Source organism: Lissotriton vulgaris, chromosome 5 (genome assembly GCF_964263255.1).
Source record: "Lissotriton vulgaris chromosome 5, aLisVul1.2, whole genome shotgun sequence".
In the NCBI taxonomy this organism is placed as follows: domain Eukaryota; kingdom Metazoa; phylum Chordata; class Amphibia; order Caudata; family Salamandridae; genus Lissotriton; species Lissotriton vulgaris.
In genome coordinates, this window is record NC_141693.1 from 1,854,215,806 (window position 1) to 1,854,236,433 (window position 20,628).

General features: G+C 44.5%; 1 protein-coding gene across 1 annotated transcript in view; it reads left to right on the forward strand.

The window, feature by feature from the left end:
• The first annotated feature begins 336 nt into the window (after positions 1 to 336).
• RPL19 (ribosomal protein L19) overlaps positions 337 to 20,628 on the forward strand; it is a 283,322-nt gene continuing 263,030 nt past the window's right edge. The window contains exon 1 of the mRNA XM_086924335.1: positions 337 to 435. The gene's annotated coding sequence lies outside the window, so the exon portion shown is untranslated. The remainder of the gene's footprint in view (positions 436 to 20,628) is intronic.

Here is a 20,628-nt window from a genome sequence, read left to right on the forward strand (position 1 = left end):
GGAGACTCCCGATTTCTAACTGCTTTATTTTGGCTGTCTTCTGCCTGAAATTGTCTCTCCTTCAATAGAAGCCAATGGATTAAAAACATTCTCCCGATTCTTTTTTTAATCTACCACTTTCCTCTTCCAAAATGTTGGAATATTTGCCCTTCCCCCACACCGTTTACACTCATTTTCTTGTCTCTGTAGATCATGCCTCCACCAAGGCCTCTCTTGGCACCAGAGATTAAGCTGTTTTTCTGGTTTCTGGTTAATCATTAACAGTCCTCGCATGGCGCACGTGGTGCATGCTGAAAGTGGGCACTTCCTGTTTACCAGCAGGATACAAAGCCCCACTGTTTCCTGCCTACATAAAGACGTGAATCAGCAGGCGCCAGAGTCTGTATGCGGGTTCCCAAGGTGAAGCAGCTTGAAAGCCCTGAAGCAAACAGATGAGTAAGGCAGAGGGGTCAAAATGTGCTTGTTTACTATTTTTCAGATGGAAATGGCAAGAGAATGTACTCAGGGAACACAAAACTGTATGGTTGATGGGGGTGCGGGGGCAGAGGAGGCGCACATTGGAGCAGGGCCAGTGCAGTTAGTCTAGGGTCTGCCAGTATGCCTTATTTTGTTTTGTTTTCAGAAGCTACAAGGAACATAAATTGTAAAGCTCTTCTGGCTTATCTTATTTGGCCTAAAACATACCACCATATTTTAAAGTAGCTTGGGGGGTGCACACCTGCTGTAAGCATTCATGTGTGACCCGCAAGTCCCAGGTTATAATTCTTGTAAGATAGCTCAGGGTGTTAATGCACTTCCCGCAGAGACCTGCATGTAATCGCTCATCATAGAGATCATGAAATAGCTGAGAGGATTAATGTGTCACCTGCAAGTCACAGGGTTGCAGTTTATGTTCGACAGCTCAGTGAGTTAATGGTTTTAATTCAGACATCCTTGTGTAATGTGCATGTTCCAATCCTGGTAAAATTGCTCAGGTGGTTATCTGCAAGACATATATTTTTGAATTTTTACAGGTTTTAATACAATCATTTATTCTTCAACAGATATCTTTATGGGTACTTGTAAAACCATACATTTAATACACATTATATGAGCTGGTGCCATTCCGCAGAGAACACTTACGTAGATCAACAAATTCATAAACAAATGGTATAATTATGAATTACTCAAAATGAAGAGAAGTGCCGGAAACTTGGAACCCAGTTGCATTATTGTGGGACTAGTTGCCTTATTGTGGAACTAGACAAGTGTAGCTGAGGGTGATGTAGGAAAGGATACCGCATGTCAGCAAAGTGGGCAAAACAGGCATAGCTCACCAAATACACCTTGGAGGACCCAAACCAATTATCTGCAGCGGACGTTTTTCTGAAACTAAAAGTCTAATACACACAGATCAAATGCAAGCTCAACACTCTCACCATACCAGATGCCTCAACCTGAATCTCTTCAATTACTACTTGCCACCTTTAATCCTAAGAACAGAGGAACTTCCACGTCTAACCCAGAAGACGAACCATGGGCAGCAGCATGTATGATGAAAAACTGCATCACACCACAAGGATAATAATTCCGTTTGCAGCGGAAGAGATCCTGATACCATGAAGCGTGCACCCTCCATTTGAAGAATTATCAGCAGATCATCACCTTCTGTCAAATACCAACCATTATCCAACCTTCGTACCCAAGTGACATCCCAGAAAAACAACAGTGTATATTACTTTCAACCAGGGTATAGACCCCCTTGAGGTGTGTAATTTGCTCTAGCCAAAACCAGAAAAGATCAATTCATCACCTCTGATGAGGGCCAAGAGGCTGCTTTGGTACTCCTCATCTTTGGGCAGCCTATAACACAGTTGACAACACCGTTATGCAGAAGAGACTGAAGGAATCCGTTACGGTTTCTGGATTGACACTTGACTGGAGTTCTTACCTCTTAAATTGAAGCTGGCAAGTATAATTTATGTCACTGATAGCCTCTCACACATTTCTAACAGGAGTCCTACGGGGATCTTCCCTCTCAGCTCAGTTCTTTAACATTTACATACTCCTCTTGGCAGAAAGAAGTACCACATGTGCTGTTAAAGGTATGCAGATGACACCCAGACTCATCCCTCTGGAGACCAACACAAGAAGATGGTGTATGTTATTAAGTGCTTCAATCGCATCCACTACTGGTTGACAGAGGTCTTATTTTTTAGGTCTCAGCATGCGCTGTCTCGAAGAGATGTGTTGTGTTCAATCTGTGGGCTTCAGCCCTTCCATAGGCTTACCATTTTCACGTTCCATAGTCGTTCTCATATCCTTTGTTCCCATTTGTCTAAGGCATGCATGCCTATTGCCTCTTCCTGTGTTTAACCCTCCCCCAGTGCATGTACCATGTACTTGTGTCCATCTGCTGCTCCGTTTTAGAAGCTACTTCTTTTATTTATATTTGAGCACTCCACATGAGCGCTCATGTTTTTACTTGCTCCTCCGTCTTGCCACAGCCCAAACATGATCAATGGCACTGGAGTTCTTTAAGTGCTCACCAGTTATTTTACACAATGACACATTCATTTTTGTTAGTGATCCTGCTTCTGTTGAGGTATTTTTTCCCCTTCATGGTTACGTCCTCCCACCCTCTCCCGTTCTTGCTTTCCTGTCTCCCCATTCCCTCCTGCTTCCCTGCTTGACCAGTCCACCCACGACCTCCCTCATTGCTGCAGTTTTTCTTTTTTTTGCACAATCCAATGGTATTGAAGCGCTTTAAGTGCTCACCAGTTACTTTACACAATGACACATTCATTGTCGTAAGTGGGGGAAGATAAAGCGATTTGCCCGGAATTACAGATTGTTCAGCCAATGCCAAGATTCAAACTTGGTCTTCCATTTTCCATCAGCAGTTATGGCCGTTACGCTACATCCTCACTTCAATTTATATCTCACTATCACTTCCACATTTGTTCAGCAAGCCCCGTCAACAACAAAAAGCACTGGTAAAGCCAATAGGTCTCTGCAGTGCCCGAGCTATTGGCCTTGTCAGTGCGAATGTCTTTTAGTCATGTTGTCTAGCACTATGTCTGCTGTTCAGCATGGCTGAAAGTCACTGAAAAAATCGCTATGATGCGCCCAGCGCTGGGCACATCATATCACTTTTTTTGTGTTAGGAGGGGCTGAACAATGGAATCAATGTGGAGGGCAAAGACACTCTGTGTCAGTTCAACATCTTTTGATTCTGGGCTTTCAATTACTTTCAGCCATGCTAGAAAGCAGAACAAAATGGCTAAAAGCTCGGGCTTTGCCAATGCTTGATTTAAATACAGCCAAACTTGAATGTGAGTTTCAAGGGCATCTATTTTAGATGACATGAGCCCTGTTGATAGGGTGTCTGTACTCCTACAAAGTGCTGAATATTATCTTACAACTCATCACCAGGTTACAAAAGTTTTAAAAGCCAGGAGGACGGAATTTGCTTGCACAGTCTGGCAAAGGCCAGTGCTAAAGTATGACCTATCCTCAACTATTGACTCTGAAGTGTATCCCAACCAAGAACTGAAGATTGGTGTCCACCCATCCAGTCCAGCAGCGATCGTTCAAACGACTCAGGCACATGGTCAGATGTTTGGGGGGCTTCAAGCTCCAGATTGTGGTTCTCTTCGGTGCACAACTTTGATCAATTCCTAATAACCTTCCTTTCAGAGCTTTTGACTAGATATCTACCTCACAAAGGGGATGGAGCGATGAATGCCTGATCTAGGACAATCTCCCGTAAATGGCTGGGATCTAACTCCCTTCTCATTGTCTGCGAACGATGTGATGTGTGGGATAAACAAGGTTCATAAATGAATGCATACATGAATACAGTTGATCAAATGGGTTTGGTAGTTATACACATTTGTGAAGTGGAAAAAAAAATTATATATATATCTAGACTATTAATTGCTGCTGGTATCCTAGTAGTATGAGATAGATTTTTTAATCTCTAATTTTGCCTCTGTTGGTTTGTATATATATATATATATATATATATATATATATTCATTCACTGTATTTAATGGATTTATGTATTTGACCCTTCTTCTAGCTATGTTTAAATGGATTTATGTATTTGCATTGTGTTCTGTTGTCTATGTTTATTGCTATGGATTGTTGCTTAATTGCTCACTGGTGTGGTATATTGTCACTGTTTAAAAGCATTCAAATCGACAGCGCGTCATGTGATCAAGACCGTGAGGTAACGGTCGAAACGCGTCATGCGAATTATGAAATAAAGCACTGCATCATTCATTCTACATTTGGTTGCCTTGCTAAAAGATGTGGCAAGTCAGGATTGTGTTATATATATATATATATATATATATATATATATATATATATATATATATATATATATATATATATTTCCACAGTATGCTTCAAAGCAAAATTGCGCACTCTGGAAGTATTAGCTAAGGAATTTATTCTTAGTTACACGCTACGCGTTTCAGCACAGATTGTGCCTTGATCACACGATAAACCACACTGTATGGGCTGCCATGTTATAAACAATAGTAAACACAAATGAGGTGATAGAACAGGTCACATGACTTTGCCTGTAATCGAATCCGCCACCTTTAAACGTGGAAACAGTACATGTAAGGTAGATAATTCCTGGCGTTTTGTTAACATTTTCGATTGTCCTGTACATAATTTACATTGAATGTTATGATTTTGCCAGATTCATGGTTATGAGTAAATGCTGTAAATAAAATAAAATCCAACAGGAAACGCAAATAAACCAGCATTGCAAGTGAAAATTTCACTGCGAAAATCTGCTCTTAGACATTTGTCACGTTCTGCATTTTATACAGAGTATACATAATTTCAAGAGAATTAAGTTTTTAGGAGGTCTAGTGCCCATGATTGTCAGAATTACATAGGTCGTGAAGGTAACTCGACCTGATGACACCAAGTCGTTCCAACATATCCTAAATCTGAAGTGAAAAGGTCTAGTGCCCGTTACATCACATTCAAATTATTTAAAATTGTATCCACGAGTTATGGCTACAATACCTCAAATAAATATTACATCATCTGAATGTATTATTTGATCACATATCACCATGAATAGATTTCCACAATTTTGCTCTGGCGGTTTAAAATTCCAAACCTCAACTGTCAATAAACATGAAGCAAGTCCCCATAATCAGATACAAGTGCAAATAATACCCAATATCGATGTGTAAGTGAAAATGTCCTTCATCCAAAGTGCCAAAAATTTGCAAAGAGAAAACCATCTATCATTCGAGATCGAAATGACTTCTCCCTTTCCTTTCACCTACAAAAGATATATAAACATACATTTAAAATATTGTTTCTACCTCTATCCAAACCTGCGTAAATCTACGCTATGGGTACTGGGTGATGGCACTGTAACGGATCCCTGGACATCAGGACTGCAGGTGGCTGCGAGCGGTCTGAAATACCTGGGGGTGTTCCTGTCGGAGTCAGTGCACATTGCCTGGGAACGCAACATAGTGCCCGTCTGGGACCGAGTTCAGACCGTCGTCAAAACCTGGTCCCGGATGCCCTTGTCGATTTTTGGCAGATCAGCGATTTTTAAGATGGTCGCGCTCCCGCGTCTCCTCTACCAACTACAGAATCATCCCTTTCCGATTACACCACAGTGGTTCCGACAGGTCATTTCGGTCTTGGGCCGCTTTCTATGGGCTGGGGGGGCAGCCAGAGTAGCGCTGCGCACATGCTTCTTGTCCACTTACTGTGGAGGCCTGGCCACATCGGATCTACTGTCCTACTACCAAGCCGCTCATCTGCTCATTCTGAACGAATGGTGGTATGGCGACAGCGGGGATCCGGCCTATACCCTGGAACGCGCACTGATGGGCGACAATACGCTCCACACCATCCTCTACTCGGCCCGTTTGCGCCGGAAGCTGCCGAGAGTCACAAGACTCGTATTTTGCCGTATGGCGACAGGCCTTGCGTCGCATGGGCTGGTGGGGTCGACTGACCGCGGAGACACCGCTATGGCATAACGGCCTACTACCGGAATTGTCGGACCTATCAGGATTCAACGGCTGGGACGCGATGGGGATCTCACAACTGGGACATGTGATGTCCGGGACAACACTCAAGTCCTTTCAAGCGCTCAGCACTGAATTTGATATGCCCCAGTCCCAATTTTTTAGGTACTTACAATTCAGACATGCACTAATGCCCAGTATTGACAACATTGACTCGCTTCCTGAATTCAGCCCGATTGAGGCGAAAGTCTTTATGGGTGACCTGGGAGATAAAAAAGTCTCTCGTATATATCAGACGATGGTCACTCATTGTTCCTCCACCCTTCTCTCACTAAAGACTGCTTGGGAAACTGATATTGGCCCCCTAGATGAGGATGACTGGAGAGAGGCCCTGGAATCCCCTAGGAGGGCAGCCATAGCCATACGGTTTAGGCTAATCCAGTTCAAAATACTTCATAGAGCCTACTACACCCGTAAGCGATTGTGGAGAGCAGGCTTGATTGGATCCCCGGAATGTTTGCGCTGTGGTGCTGCGGAGGGCACGTTGCTCCATACGGTGTGGTCATGCACTAGGCTGGTTGGCTTCTGGAGGGGTGTGTGGGGCTGCCTGTCTGAGGTGCTGGGTTGGACTCTTCCTCGCACCCATCGCCTGGGCCTACTCTACATCCTGGAGGGGGTTGGTGGAAACATATACAAACGTCATTTGTTACTCCTGGGGCTAGTAGTGGCCAAAAGGGACTTGGCTCGGGCGTGGAAGGACGTGAGGGCCCCCCCCTGAGTGCATGGAGAGCCGGAATGGACTTTTGTATGGGTCTAGAGCGACCGATCTTTGAAGCACGAGGGTGCCCCCGCAAACATTTTAAGGTGTGGAAAAGGTGGGCCTATTATAGGGGTTTGACACTAGACCCTCCGGCAGAACTGGAGGAAGATCTTTAGTCCCCTAATGTATGTAAATTCTTACATTACGCCGCAAATACCATGTCATGATTAAACACCGAAGCTAATGGTACACACGTGCACGGGGTTAGGGTGGGATACAGGGGAGGGTGTGGGAGGGTTGGGTAGTTGGGGTTGGTAGGGGCAGGGTCGGGTATAGCTTTGTTTTGTTATAAATGCTTTCTTTTGACTCCTTGATTGGACACTTGGTCCTCTGCTGCAACTGTATCGAAATACTTGGTGGTGTTCTCCTGATTGTGGGGCGCCATGTGTGTTACTTGCCCGATCTAATAAATAAAATGTGTTGTGAAAAAAATATTGTTTCTGTTGTGAATTAAAAAGACTATAACTATAGTCAAGGGGAATGGGGTGTCTGTATACATATTGTACAATACTATATTTTATATATCCTTAAAACATAAATGACCATTAATGTACACATGGCGTCTTAAACCATTAGGAAACTTAGTTATCATATAAATGAGTTGCAAGCGCCTCATCAAGATTGTGCCCCCCAGGAAATTCCGTCTCCATTTCTATTATCCACCTGGATTCTTTCTTCCTGAGGGCAAATTCCCGATTTCCACCTCGTCTCCCTACATTAACTTTTTCCACCGCAAAGTATTTTAGGAGGGAGTTGTTGGACTGGTGGTACTCATGAAAATGTCTTGCAATGGGATATCTGCTGTCCATGTGTGTGATTGCCCTTAGATGTTCCTGTATTCTTTTTTTGACCACACACGTGGCACTGCCGACATATCTCATTTTACAAGGACATTCTAACACATATATGACGTAATTCGTGTTACATGTCAAGAATTGTTTGATGCTCTTGCGTTCCTTTCTACCAGGGATTACTACCTCTTTAACCATAACACTGGCTTTACAGGCTTTGCAGTGGCCACACGGATAAAAGCCTTTAAGGCCTTGAACATGTTTTATATTTTCCGTGATATCACCTTTGATAAGCATGTCTCTAAGGTTCTTACCCCTTCTGTAGGTGATTTGAGGTCTATCATTCAATAGTGGCCCCACTATCTGGTCAGATTTGAGGATTTTCCAATTATTTGCTAAGATCTTAGGAACCTTTCTTGATTTTTGGTTGTATGTAGTGATGATACGTGTCACATTGTTCTCATCAGAAGTAGTGGGTTTAGGAATGTAAAGCCAGTGTTATGGTTAAAGAGGTAGAAATCCCTGGTAGAAGGGAACGCAAGAGCATCAAACAATTCTTGACATGTAACACGAATTACGTCATATATGTGTTAAAATGTCCTTGTAAAATGAGATATGTCGGCAGTACCACGTGTGTGGTCAAAAAAAGAATACAGGAACATCTAAGGGCAATCACACACGTGGACAGCAGATATCCCATTGCAAGACATTTTCATGAGTACCACCAGTCCAACAACTCCCTCCTAAAATACTTTGCGGTGGAACAAGTTAATGTAGGGAGACGAGGTGGAAATCGGTAATTGGCCCTCAGGAAGAAAGAATCCAGGTGGATAATAGAAATGGAGACCAAATTTCCTGGGGGGCACAATCTTGATGAGGAGCTTGCAACTCATTTATATGATAACTAAGTTTCCTCATGGTTTAAGACGCCATGTGTGTCAGGTTTCTGCCTTGCCGCGCCTACCTAAACTTTAATGGACTACGACTTCCATGAGCCTTTGCTGCAGGAAGTATATGGATGGAGGAGACAGAGGGGAAGGTGCGCGTAATTTTGAGTCCTTCCTTGATTTTGATTGGAGAAGTACTGGCCGCTGTTAACGTCGCGCTGCTGAACGCAGGGGTAATTATTCCGTTGCAGAAATACCCACTCGACTCGAGGTATTGTTGTTCAAGTGAGAGCCGCTGGGAGCTGTAGCTCGCGGGTTCATTTCTTTGTTGTGTTTATGCTGTCTGATAAAGAACCGAAGGAAATGCATCGGCTGATGCATATCAGTTTAGGGGCAGTGTGGTTTGTCCCGCGGAACTAAGCGGCAGGTCGCTGCTTGTTGCCGTGAAGATTGTAGTTTACCGAAAGTACTTTTGTGAACAAAAGAGCAGCGGAGCGTTGTAGGGCTCTACACGTTACCGTGTGCGAGGCTAAGAATGTTGTAACCGGAGCAGAGTGGTGGTCGCAACTACCCGCTACCGGATAGGTGTTTTGTTTATTAAAAACAGTAGGATAAGCGGAGCCTAGTGGTGGTCGCAACCACACGTTACCGTTTCATCAAAGCTTTGTCTCTCACGATAAGGATTAGAGGTGGACATGAACATTGTTGCCTTCCTATGTTGTGGAGTATAATTCAAGGCGTCATAAGAGTGGAACAAGATACACCTGATCTGAATGGGTACAGAGAGATTTATCTCTAACTCTTTTAAAGGTTGTAAAGAAAATCGGGGAGTGAACTATTCAATGCTCAAAGTGAAGAAACTTACAGTGATAAAAAGGGTCATGACAAAGTCCATTTCCTCATCATATGGTGTGTACATGTATAGGTTTTGAGCTAAAGTGGAGTTATATGGATCTATGAAGTGGGTTAACCAGTGTGTTTTGGTTGCAGGAAACTGGACTAGATCTATCTTATATTGGTTGGAGGAATGAGTACAGCCCTATAAGGTATTACAGTTCTAGCGAGAAATATTGAGAGTAGAATTGTATGTAGTGCAGTATATATAATGTCTTATGCTTTGTCATTTCAGATCCCTTGTCCCTGCTGACCCTTTCCCTTCCCCGGTCTTTCTCTGTTATTATCCCTCGCCTGATGGTTCGAACACCCTGTGAGTACATTCAGGGTGTTGGTAACATCGGGAGGTGGACCCCTTTGTTCATCATTTGAATTCTGCGAGGCGGGCCCTGACAGAATTACGCGCCCACGTTAAATGCATCGCCCGATTTAAATTGATGAACAAACATGGCTACCCTTGAGGATGTTTTACAAGCTCTTGTGCTGGTACAGCAGGAATTGATAGCCTCTAGAGCAGAAACCACTGCCTTAAGGGATAGGGTAGATAGGTTGGCCGGTAATCCTTTTGACGCTGCTACACAAAACCCCCCGAATACAGGTCACTGTGCCTCCGCCTATACCTCTGGCAAGTCCTGAAAGGTATTCCGGGGATCCTTCTAAGACGCAGGTGTTTCTCACTCAAATAATGATGCATTTTTCGTGCAAACCTGCGTCTTTCCCTAATCACCATTCTAGAGTGGCGTTCGCCATCTCGTATATGATAGGCGATGCCGCAAATTGGGCTGTTCCTCTAGTAAGGAAGGATGATGCAATACTATCGGATTGGGGAGCTTTTAGAGCCGAGTTTGAGAGAGTATTTGATAGACGTGCAACAACTTTTAGTGCAGATAAAGAACTGCTTGAATTGAGACAGGGGCGGAATGAGCTGGTTGCATACTTGACAACCTTTAATAGGTTAGTGGCGGAGTCTTCATGGCCTGAGGAAAAGCAAATGTCCATATATTATCAAGGTCTGAGAGAGGGACTTAAGGATATAATCACCCAAATAGATCCCCAGCCCACTACTTGTGCAGGAATGGTCAGCCTTTCTTTAAGGTTGGATGGCAGGATGACAGAGCGAAGTGGGGATAGGAAGAAATGGGATAGAGGTTTTTCTAGGCCAGATTACGCGATCAGAAAAGGGCCACAGGGGGTCACTGAAGCTCACGAACCCATGGAGATAGAAGCAGTGAGGGCTCCGTTAACCAGAGAAGAGAGGGAAACCCGCAGAACACAAGGATTGTGTATGTATTGTGGGAAAAAGAGTCATTATGTAAGGGACTGTCCTTCGAAGCCCAAGACCACAGGAAGTTGGGTTAAGAAAAGATTGGCAGTGTCCAACACCGAGCCCAGTAGTGAGTTATTAGGAGAAAGGGATAATCATGCACCTCTGAAACTTCCCTCATTGGTTTGCGAGGTTATACAGGATTCCGTATCACACATTGTATTGTCAATGTGTTTGGAGAGCCAACAGGTGATACATCAGGTGTAGGTGATGATTGACTCAGGTGCCACAGGCAATTTCATAGATAGTGGTCTGGTGTCCTTGTTGTCATTAAAACGCATACCTAGGCTACACCCCGAGGAAGTATGGGCGGTAGATGGAAAACCATTAAAGTCAGGGTTGATCACTGAACAGACAGAAGAAGTATTGTTAACGGTTGAGGTACCAGAAGGGGAACATTAAGATAGTCTGATTTTGAATATAATTGAGGCCCCTCAATACGAGGTCATTTTGGGCATGCCCTGGCTTTCTTATCACAATCCTGATATAGATTGGAAAGAGAAAAAGCTACGATTCCAGTCAACAGTATGTAAAACACATATGACACTGCGTGAGGTCACTCAAGCTGCAGGGTTATCTGCTCCTTATCAAGTAGCTACTGCGGCAGAAAAAGAGGTGCTATTGCCCTCTGAGTATCACTCCTTTGAGGACGTATTTAATAAACAACTGGCCAATGAAATACCCCCTCATCGAACCTACGATTGCTGTATCGATCTAGTAGAAGGAGCAGTTCTACCCACATGTCGGGTGTATGCTTTGTCGGTACCTGAAACAAAACATTTGAAAGAATATTTGGACCATTACCAGTCAATAGGTTTCATCAGGCCTTCCAAGTCTCCCGCTGCCTCTCCTTTATTTTTCATTGCTAAAGCAAATGGGGAATTAAGGGTGTGTGTGGATTACAGGATGTTAAATAAGAACACTATCCGTAACAGATATCCTCTCCCCCTCATTCCGGTACTGTTAGATCAAGTCAGGAATGCTAGCGTGTACACTAAGCTTGACCTCCGAGGAGCCTACCACCTGGTGAGGATGAGAGAGGGGGATGAGTGGAAGACTGCTTTTAAAACTCGTTACGGATTATATGAATATACAGTTATGCCCTTTGGGCTACGTAACGCCCCGGCAGCATTCCAATACTTTCTGAACGATGTGCTGAGAGATTTTGTGGATACTAGTGTGGTGGTCTACATTGACGACATTCTAATCTATTCTGAAAATGTTGATATCCACCAGCAGCATGTCATACAGGTCTTACAGGGGCTGAGAGAGAATAAACTGTTTTGTAAGATCAGTAAATGCGAGTTTGGTGTAGAGAATGTGGAGTTCCTGGGAGTTATGCTTTGTCCTGAGGGTTTACAGATGGCCGAAAGAAAGGTGCAAGCAGTACAAACCTGGCCCGTACCAAAGACAGTGAAAGAGGTCCAATGTTTTCTGGGCTTTGCAAACTACTATAGGAGATTCATTGATGGTTTTTCTCGTATTGCAGCTCCTCTTTCTCGCCTTCTTAGAAAAGGGGTGGGGTTTAGTTGGTCACATGAAGCTGACGTTGCTTTTGGTTGTCTAAAAAGGGCGTTCGTTTCCGCTCCCATACTGGCGCATCCTCAACCAAACTTGCCATTCATTGTGGAAGCTGATGCCTCAGATGAGGCTGTGGGGCCTATTTTGTCCCAAAGGGATTCACAAATAGGTCAGCTGCATCCGGTGGCGTATCTCTCAAAAAAGCTGAGTCAGGCTGAAAAGAACTATACTATAGCAGAAAAAGAACTACTTGCTATAAAAAAGGCTTTTCAAGAACGGAGACAACACTTGTGGGGGGCCTCTCATCCTGTGACCGTGTATTCAGACCACCGCAACTTGCAATATATGAGAACAGCCAGACATCTGTCTGAGAGACAAATGAGGTGGATGCTGTTTTTTGCTGAATATGACTTTATTATCACCTTCCGTCCTGGCATTGAAAACAGAAAGGCGGACACCTTGTCTCGCTTGGGGGACACGGTGATGGGGAAGATAGACCTTCCAATGGATGCCATTGTAGAACCGAACAAGGTGATTTGTGTGCTTAATGCGAATACGTTCCTTGAATCGATCAAAGGCCAAAAGACCGAAGCCGGATGGAGGATCTGGTGTGACAGTGATACAAGTCGTTCTCTTAAACAAGGTCTGCCTTTTGTTCAAAACAAACTGTTTCTGCCGACTGTGGAAAGCAGGAAAAAGGCTTTTGAATGGTGTCACTCTTCGCCTATGTCTGGTCATCAAGGAATAGGGAAAATGGTGTGTCTCGTGCATAGACAGTTCTGGTGGAACTCCCTGTCCAGAGATGTGTCTTTGTGGGTGGGGAAGTGTGAGGTATGTGCCCGGGCTAAAACCTTACAATGCCAGAGCAAGGGTAAACTAATGCCCATGCCCACACCAAAGAAGCCATGGCAAAGCATCAGCTTGGACTTCATTACTGGATTACCTTCAGATCAAGGACACACGGCAGTGCTTGTAGTGGTGGATAGTCTCACCAAAATGGGACACTTTATACCGTGCAGAAACCTTCCCACAGCTGGTCAGACTGCTCAGTTGCTCTTATCTTACGTTTTCCATTACCAGATGGAATACCGGAAGTTATAATATCTGATAGGGGCCCTCAGTTCATCGCTAGTTTTTGGAAATCATGGTGCTTGGCGCTGCATATCAAAGCCACGTTGTCAACCAGTTTCCATCCTCAAACGGATGGTCAAACGGAACGGCTCAATCAAACTTTGAAAAAATACCTGCGATGTTACGCTGCAGAGGCTCATGACTCTTGGGTATCGTTGTTATGGCTTGCAGAGTTGGCTTATAACAATGCTTGGCACATCTCTTTGGGGGTGTCCCCCTTTTTTGCCAATTATGGTTATGATGCCCGGGTTTTGCCCATCACCATCCCTGGTGAAGTGGGTAGTCAGCCCTCTGTATTGAGTCAGGTTCGCCATCTACATTCGGTACAGAAAAAGGTGTCTAAGCAGTTGGTTCAGGCAAAAGCGACATACAAGAAGTGGGCTGATAAACATTGGGGTGATGATCCGTCGTACCAGGTGGGGGACAGGGTATGGCTGTCCACAAAGAACATCCGCTTTAAGCTCCGTTCGGTGTTCCACCCCAGATTCATCGGTCCGTATGTTATCATGAAACAGATAAATCCTGTGGCATATAAACTGAAGCTTCTGGCTTCTCTTCGTATCCATCCTGTTTTTCACGTTAGTTTGTTGAAACCTGCTTTGTCTGCTCGACAGAGGACACCTCCTCCGGTGTTGTGTGATGGTGGTTTGGAATATGTGGTTCGCTGCATTAAGGACTCCAAGCGTAGTAGGGGTGCGCTGTGGTATTTGGTGGCTTGGAAGGGGTACACTGCTGAAGACGACTCCTGGGAGCCTTCCTGCAATGTGCATGCTCCTGCTGCTGTCCGGTCCTTTCATCGACGGTTCCCTGCTAAACCCGGGCCTAGGAGGCGCTAGGGGAGAGGGCATTCTGCCAGGTTTCTGCCTTGCCGCGCCTACCTAAACTTTAATGGACTACGACTTCCATGAGCCTTTGCTGCAGGAAGTATATGGATGGAGGAGACAGGGGGGAAGGTGAGCGTAATTTTGAGTCCTTCGTTGATTTTGATTGAAGAAGTACTGGCTGCTGTTAACGTCACGCTGCTGAACGCGGGGGTAATTATTCCGTTGCAGAAATATCCGCTCAACTCGAGGTATTGTTGTTCAAGTGAGAGCCGCTGGGAGCTGTAGCTCACGGGTTCATTTCTTTGTTGTGTTTACGCTGTCTGATAAAGAACCGAAGGAAATGCATCAGCTGATGCATATCAGTTTAGGGGCAGTGTGGTTTGTCCCGCGGAACTAAGCAGCAGGTCGCTGCTTGTTGCCGTGAAGATTGTAGTTTACCGAAAGTACTTTTGGGAACAAAAGAGCTGCGGAGCGTTGTAGGGCTCTACGCGTTACCGTGTGCGAGGCTAAGAATGTTGTAACCGGAGCAGAGTGGTGGTCGCAACAATAATACATTCAGATGATGTAATATTTATTTGAGGTATTGTAGCCATAACTCGTGGTTACAATTTGAAATAATTTGAATGTGATGTAACGGGCACTAGACCTTTTCACTTCAGATTTAGGATATGTTGGAACGACTTGGTGTCATCAGGTCAAGTTACCTTCACAACCTATGTAATTCTGACAATCATGGGCACTAGACCTCCTAAAAACTTAATTCTCTTGAAATTATGTATACCCTGTATAAAATGCAGAACGTGACAAATGTCTAAGAGCAGATTTTCGCAGTGAAATTTTCACTTGCAATGCTGGTTTATTTGCGTTTCCTTCTGGATTTTATTTTATTTACAGCATTTACTCATAACCATGAATCTGGCAAAATCATAACATTCGATGTAAATTATGTACAGGACAATCAAAAATGTTAACAAAACGCCAGGTATTATATACCTTACATGTACTTTTTCCACATTTAAAGATGGCGGATTCGATTACAAGCAAAGTCATGTGACCTGTTCTATCACCTCATTTGTGTTTACTATTGTTTATAACATGGCAGCCCATACAGTGTGGTTTATCGTGTGATCAAGGCACAATCTGTGCTGAAACGCATAGCGTGTAACTAAGAATAAATTCCTTGGCTAATACTTCCCGAGTGCGCAATTTTGCTTTGAAGCATACTGTGGAAATTTATGGAATTTTCAGCCGTGAGAAGTCTGCCGAATTTATGCGCCACCTGACTGGGGAGGAAGGATCCCGGAAGGACTCTTCGTGTTGCAGGAATATATATATTATATATATATATATATATATATATATATTATATATATATATATATATATATATATTATATATATATATATATATATATATATATATATATATATGTATATATATATATATATATATATATATATATATATATATATATATATATATATATATATATGTATATATATATTTATATACATATATCTCTACAGATCTACTCCAATCCCGTTTCAATGACTGTTCGAAACAGGCACCAACACACTGAAAGTAAGTATTTCCAGATTTTACTTGACTGAAGGCTCCTGACGCTTTTCGGTGGTTGAACCGCCTTGTGCACATACTTTGGCTCCATTCAGGACTTTATTGTAGTGTCATGGCAACCTGGACAGCAATATAGATACTGTTCAAGCCAAATATTTGTTAACTGCACAAAGTTTGACCGAAATTATATGCAACAAAATAACATCTGAACTCCACTGAGCTGGATGCTCAGGCCGCTGCGTTGAAAGAGTCCTTATTAAATATGAATCTGACCCAACAAATACACCTACCCACCCATGAAAAAGGGCACAGCCTTGATCAAATTTGGTCACAGAACACTCCTCTGGCTATTAATTCCATCACCCCTTGCATCTGGTCGGATCATTTTCTGATACATTTTACTATCACCATTGTAAAAAATCAAACACAGCCTTCTTTGAAAGGAGGGAAGGTCAGAGTATGGAAAAACGTTGATATTTCCGCTTTTGTTGATACTCTTACTTTATCCCTCCCCCCATTAGATCAGTATATTGACAGGACTGAAGAAGCCTTTTCCAACTGGCTACTTCAGGCAGCCGATGTGCATGCTCCTTGCTCTAATTTTCCCCGCTCCCGCCCCAATGACGCTCACAGGTGGTTTACACCCCACCTCAAAGCCTTAAAACTCGAAGTTCGTCAAAAGGAGCGGAAGTGGCGAACAGCATACTCTGAATTAGACAAAGCCAATTACTGCAGGGCCCGAAAGGATTATCAGAAAACTATCCAAAAACACAAAACTGATTATTTCTCGGCTAAAATTCTTAACTCCCACAACAAATCAAAAGAATTGTTTCACATCGTGGAAAGTCTCAGTGGCAGTGACAGGACTTCTCAACCTGTGGCCCCTACCCAGGACCTCTGCAACTCCTTGAATTCTTTTTTCCTTAACAAAATCTGTACTATAAAACAAATTATCCTCATCTCTCCGTCCCCCTCCCCTCTGTCTGACACCTACTACAACCCTTCTATCCTGGAATCTTTTCCCCTCATCGACGGTGCCATCTTATCCAAACTCTTTGCCAGGGTTAAATCAGGATCACCTGACGATATCTGCCCCCCACACATTCTGAGGGAGGTGGGAACGACTATCCCTGAGGGCATGCTCTCCATGCTGAACAGATCCCTCTCACAGGGTAAAGTCCCTGACAACTTTAAAAAAGCTCTCCTCATTCCCCTGCTAAAAAAAGTCGGAGCTGACCCGTTGGACCCTCTTAATTACAGGCCTATATCACTGCTGCCTTACTGTGCCAAACTTCTGGAGGCTCACGTCTGTGATAGTATCTCCAAATTTGTTGAAGAATCAGAGTATCTTGCACCCAATCAGGCGGGTTTCCGCCCTTGTCACTCTACTGAGGCAGTCATCCTCGCGGTGCAGAACACCCTGAGGCGGAACGCTGATAGGGGGATCCACCAGGCTCTGGTACTATTGGACCTTTCGGCGGCATTCGACACAGTTGACTATGACATCTTGGTCAACCGTGTCGAGCAAGCAGGTCTAAGGGGCCCTGCACTGAGCTGGATTCGCTCTTTTATCACTGGTCGCACTCAATCTGTTAGATTGGGTTCTTTTACAGCTCCCACTATACCTACCACCTGTAAAGTACCTCAGGGCTCGTCATTATCACCTTTGCTTTTTAACCCCTTTACTGCTAAGGCAATATTATTGCTGCCATTCACTTTCCATTGAAATCAATGGAAAGTCCATGACGAGTTACCCTTGTCATTAGCGGCGAAGAGGTTAATTTATACCTGCGCCCTCTTCTGTACTCCCTCAGGGATGCGAATGTTACCATCTTCAATTATGCAGATGACTTGCAGCTCATCTTTCCCCTAAACACCAAGGACTCAGTGGAAGATTTTCAAAACACCATGTCTCACATTCTGAGTTGGATGAGCTGCAATCATCTGAAACTTAACCCTGGCAAGACGGAATTGGTCTTGCCTGGGCAGAGTGCACTTAGCTGGAACCCTAGCTTCTGGCCATCTAGCATGGGAGTCCCTCCGTCCAAGTCATCTTCAGTCAAGAGCTTGGGGATTCTCATTAGCGAGGATCTCTCCCTGAAGAGACAGGTAGGTGCAGTTGTGTCATCCTGCTTCTTTCAACTGAAGAAAATTAAGAAAATTGCCTGCTTTTTCTCCTCGGCTGCCCTTACTCAGATTGTCATTTCTCTGGTCCTGTCCAGACTAGACTTTTCCAATAGCCTCTACCTTGGGCTTCCAGCTGGAGAGTTAAAACATCTCCAGTTGGTCCAAAACCAGGCAGCGAGACTTATTCTGAACCTATCTAAAAGGCAGTCTGTCAGATCAGGGCTGAAACAGCTACATTGGCTGCCCATTGAGCAGCGAGTTGCTTTCAAAACTGGGTGCATTCTATTTAAATCCTTGCATGATTCTGGCCCTCAGTTTATCAGAGATCTTTTCAACAGATATAACCCTTCCCGTAATCTTTGTTCCGCTCATAAATCCCTCCTGACCATTCCATCTTATAAGAGGAAGCGTCTCAGAGGTTGCTGCTTTGACCATCTTGCAGCCACCTTCTGGAACTCCCTTCCTCTTCAATTAAAACTGAGCGACAACATCCTGAGTTTCAGACGCTCCCTTAAAACCTTGCTCTTTTCCCAGGCGTATTGCTGAGCTGTCCCATTTCTGTCTCTAACCGGTGTGCTGTCTCTCCTCTATAGCGCCATGAAGCCCCTGGGCGTGCGTGCGATTTATAAATTTATATTAACATTAACATTACCATTAACATTAACATCCATAACCTAAATGAAACAGGAATATATTTCTAAGTAGAGGAATTGAAGTCAAACTCGTATATTAGTTAGCCGTGATGTGGAGAGTGTTATAAATACATTGGAGAGATGTAGATATACCATAGCAATACTAGCGAGGGCACTGCTGTGGATGCAACATGAGCTGATTTGCACTAGGAATGAAGGCTGTGAGGTGCAGGGTTGCTCACTGTGACCCTCCCCAATCCGTGATTCCCAGACTGGCTGGTGAAAAGCAATCCTCCCTGCTTCAATACTCCTTTTTTAGAAGACCCTCTTCTTTAGAACTACTCAAGTTTCTGTGTTTCTGCCTCCGCTCACAGTCAGATGCCTATTCTCTGGAATTAAGGTGCTGCAATGCTTAGCTGCCCTGTCATGTGAACCCATATCATATGTATGTACATCAGCGCTGGCTCTTCCAAAATGGCAGAGAAGCGTCACTCCACTAGCTCAGAGCCAGTAGATGAGAAATAAAATATCTTACTATAGTTTTATTTTTTAGCTGCTGGCTCAGAGCCAGCGTGTGCAGGGAGGGGCGGGTGACAGCCATGGGAGGAGGAAGGAGGACTGGATTACACACTTTTAAGTGTGCATGTGTGTTTGGCCAGTCATCTTAGGCCGGCCAAACACACATGTGCACTTAGGGTTCCTCAAACCGGCTATATTGAACAGCCGCGTTGGAGAAATAGCACAGACTCTTTGTCCTAAGTGGAGCATCAAAGCAGCCCACTCGAGCCAATCCCTGCACTGCTCTCATGCTTGAGAGCAGCGCAGACATTGGGTGGGAGTCATGATGCTGTCCCAGGGAGTCCTGGGATAGAAACTGCAGCAGAGGAGTGCAAGTTTTAGCATTGACCCCCTTTGCTTGTGAGCCCCCTTGCGTGCTTCTCACTGGCCTCCTCTTGCTCCCTCTCACACGCCCCCTCCACTCGCCCACTGGTATTATTCTGTGTTGGCTGCCACTGATGTACATGTGTATGTAATGGCATTTGCATTGCACATGCATCAAGGGATTGCAGAGGAGGCGATGACACAGAGGACAGCATCCCAGGCTAAGATTCTGTATAGTTTACAGGTGAGGCAGGCTGTAGGGAGAGTTCTATAGTGCGGGGCTGACACAGATTCACATGTAAGGCATATTAGATTACATACAGGGTACACGTCATATAATAGATTAGCTACATGATAGTGTCACTGGAGGCTCTGGGAGATGGGGCAAGACTAAGCAATACCAAAAAGAAAACATTTCTGAGTGCCACTAGCCAATCAGAGATAAGCATGCATCAACACTTCTGGGGTACATTAGGCCGTAGCAGCATAACATAGAACTCCTCTCAGTAGACTGTGCCTTGCAGCAGCGGCTGGGGAGCTACTCTTTCGCTAAACAGTTTCCATTATTTGCATCATTTGCATCCATGCACCTTCATTATTCTGCTCCTTCTGTGCTACCTCATGGTTAATTATTTCAGCATTGGGCTTCCTTCTTTACCTATTGTCGTGACCTGGGCACAAGCGCACTAGGACCCTGTACCTGACTGGTTGGGAGGGGGTGAGAACCGGACACCACTTCCGGTCAAGGGAGTGGGGAAGGGGCAGAGCATGACGAGAGGGACAAGCGACTGGATGTGGGGTCTCTTACCTGACTCCTGTCGTCCCTGGGCTGAGCGACACGACAACTAGCGACGAAGAGTGTGACGAAAACGATGACACGTTTATCCAGGTGCCTCAGGAGTAAAGAAAAACAGAGCCAGGAGCCCACCCTGGTCGAAAAAGAAACAGCGTGGGAGCCCACCCGGGCCGTACCAGAAAGCCAGTAAGAAGCCCCCGACCTGCCCGATACCAACAACAAAGCTGCCCGCGAGAAAAAGTCAGCATGCGAGGAAATTAAAGGAAATCTCGTGCGAGGACAGCGGGAATTTTAAAGTCAGGTAAACGCGACCAATCAGCGTTGCGGAAGGCCAGGTGGCCATTTTGGAGTCAGGCGGAGGCACCAAAGGACCCTCGATCTCGCAAGACTTGGGTGGCCATTTTGAAATCAGGCAAAAGCAG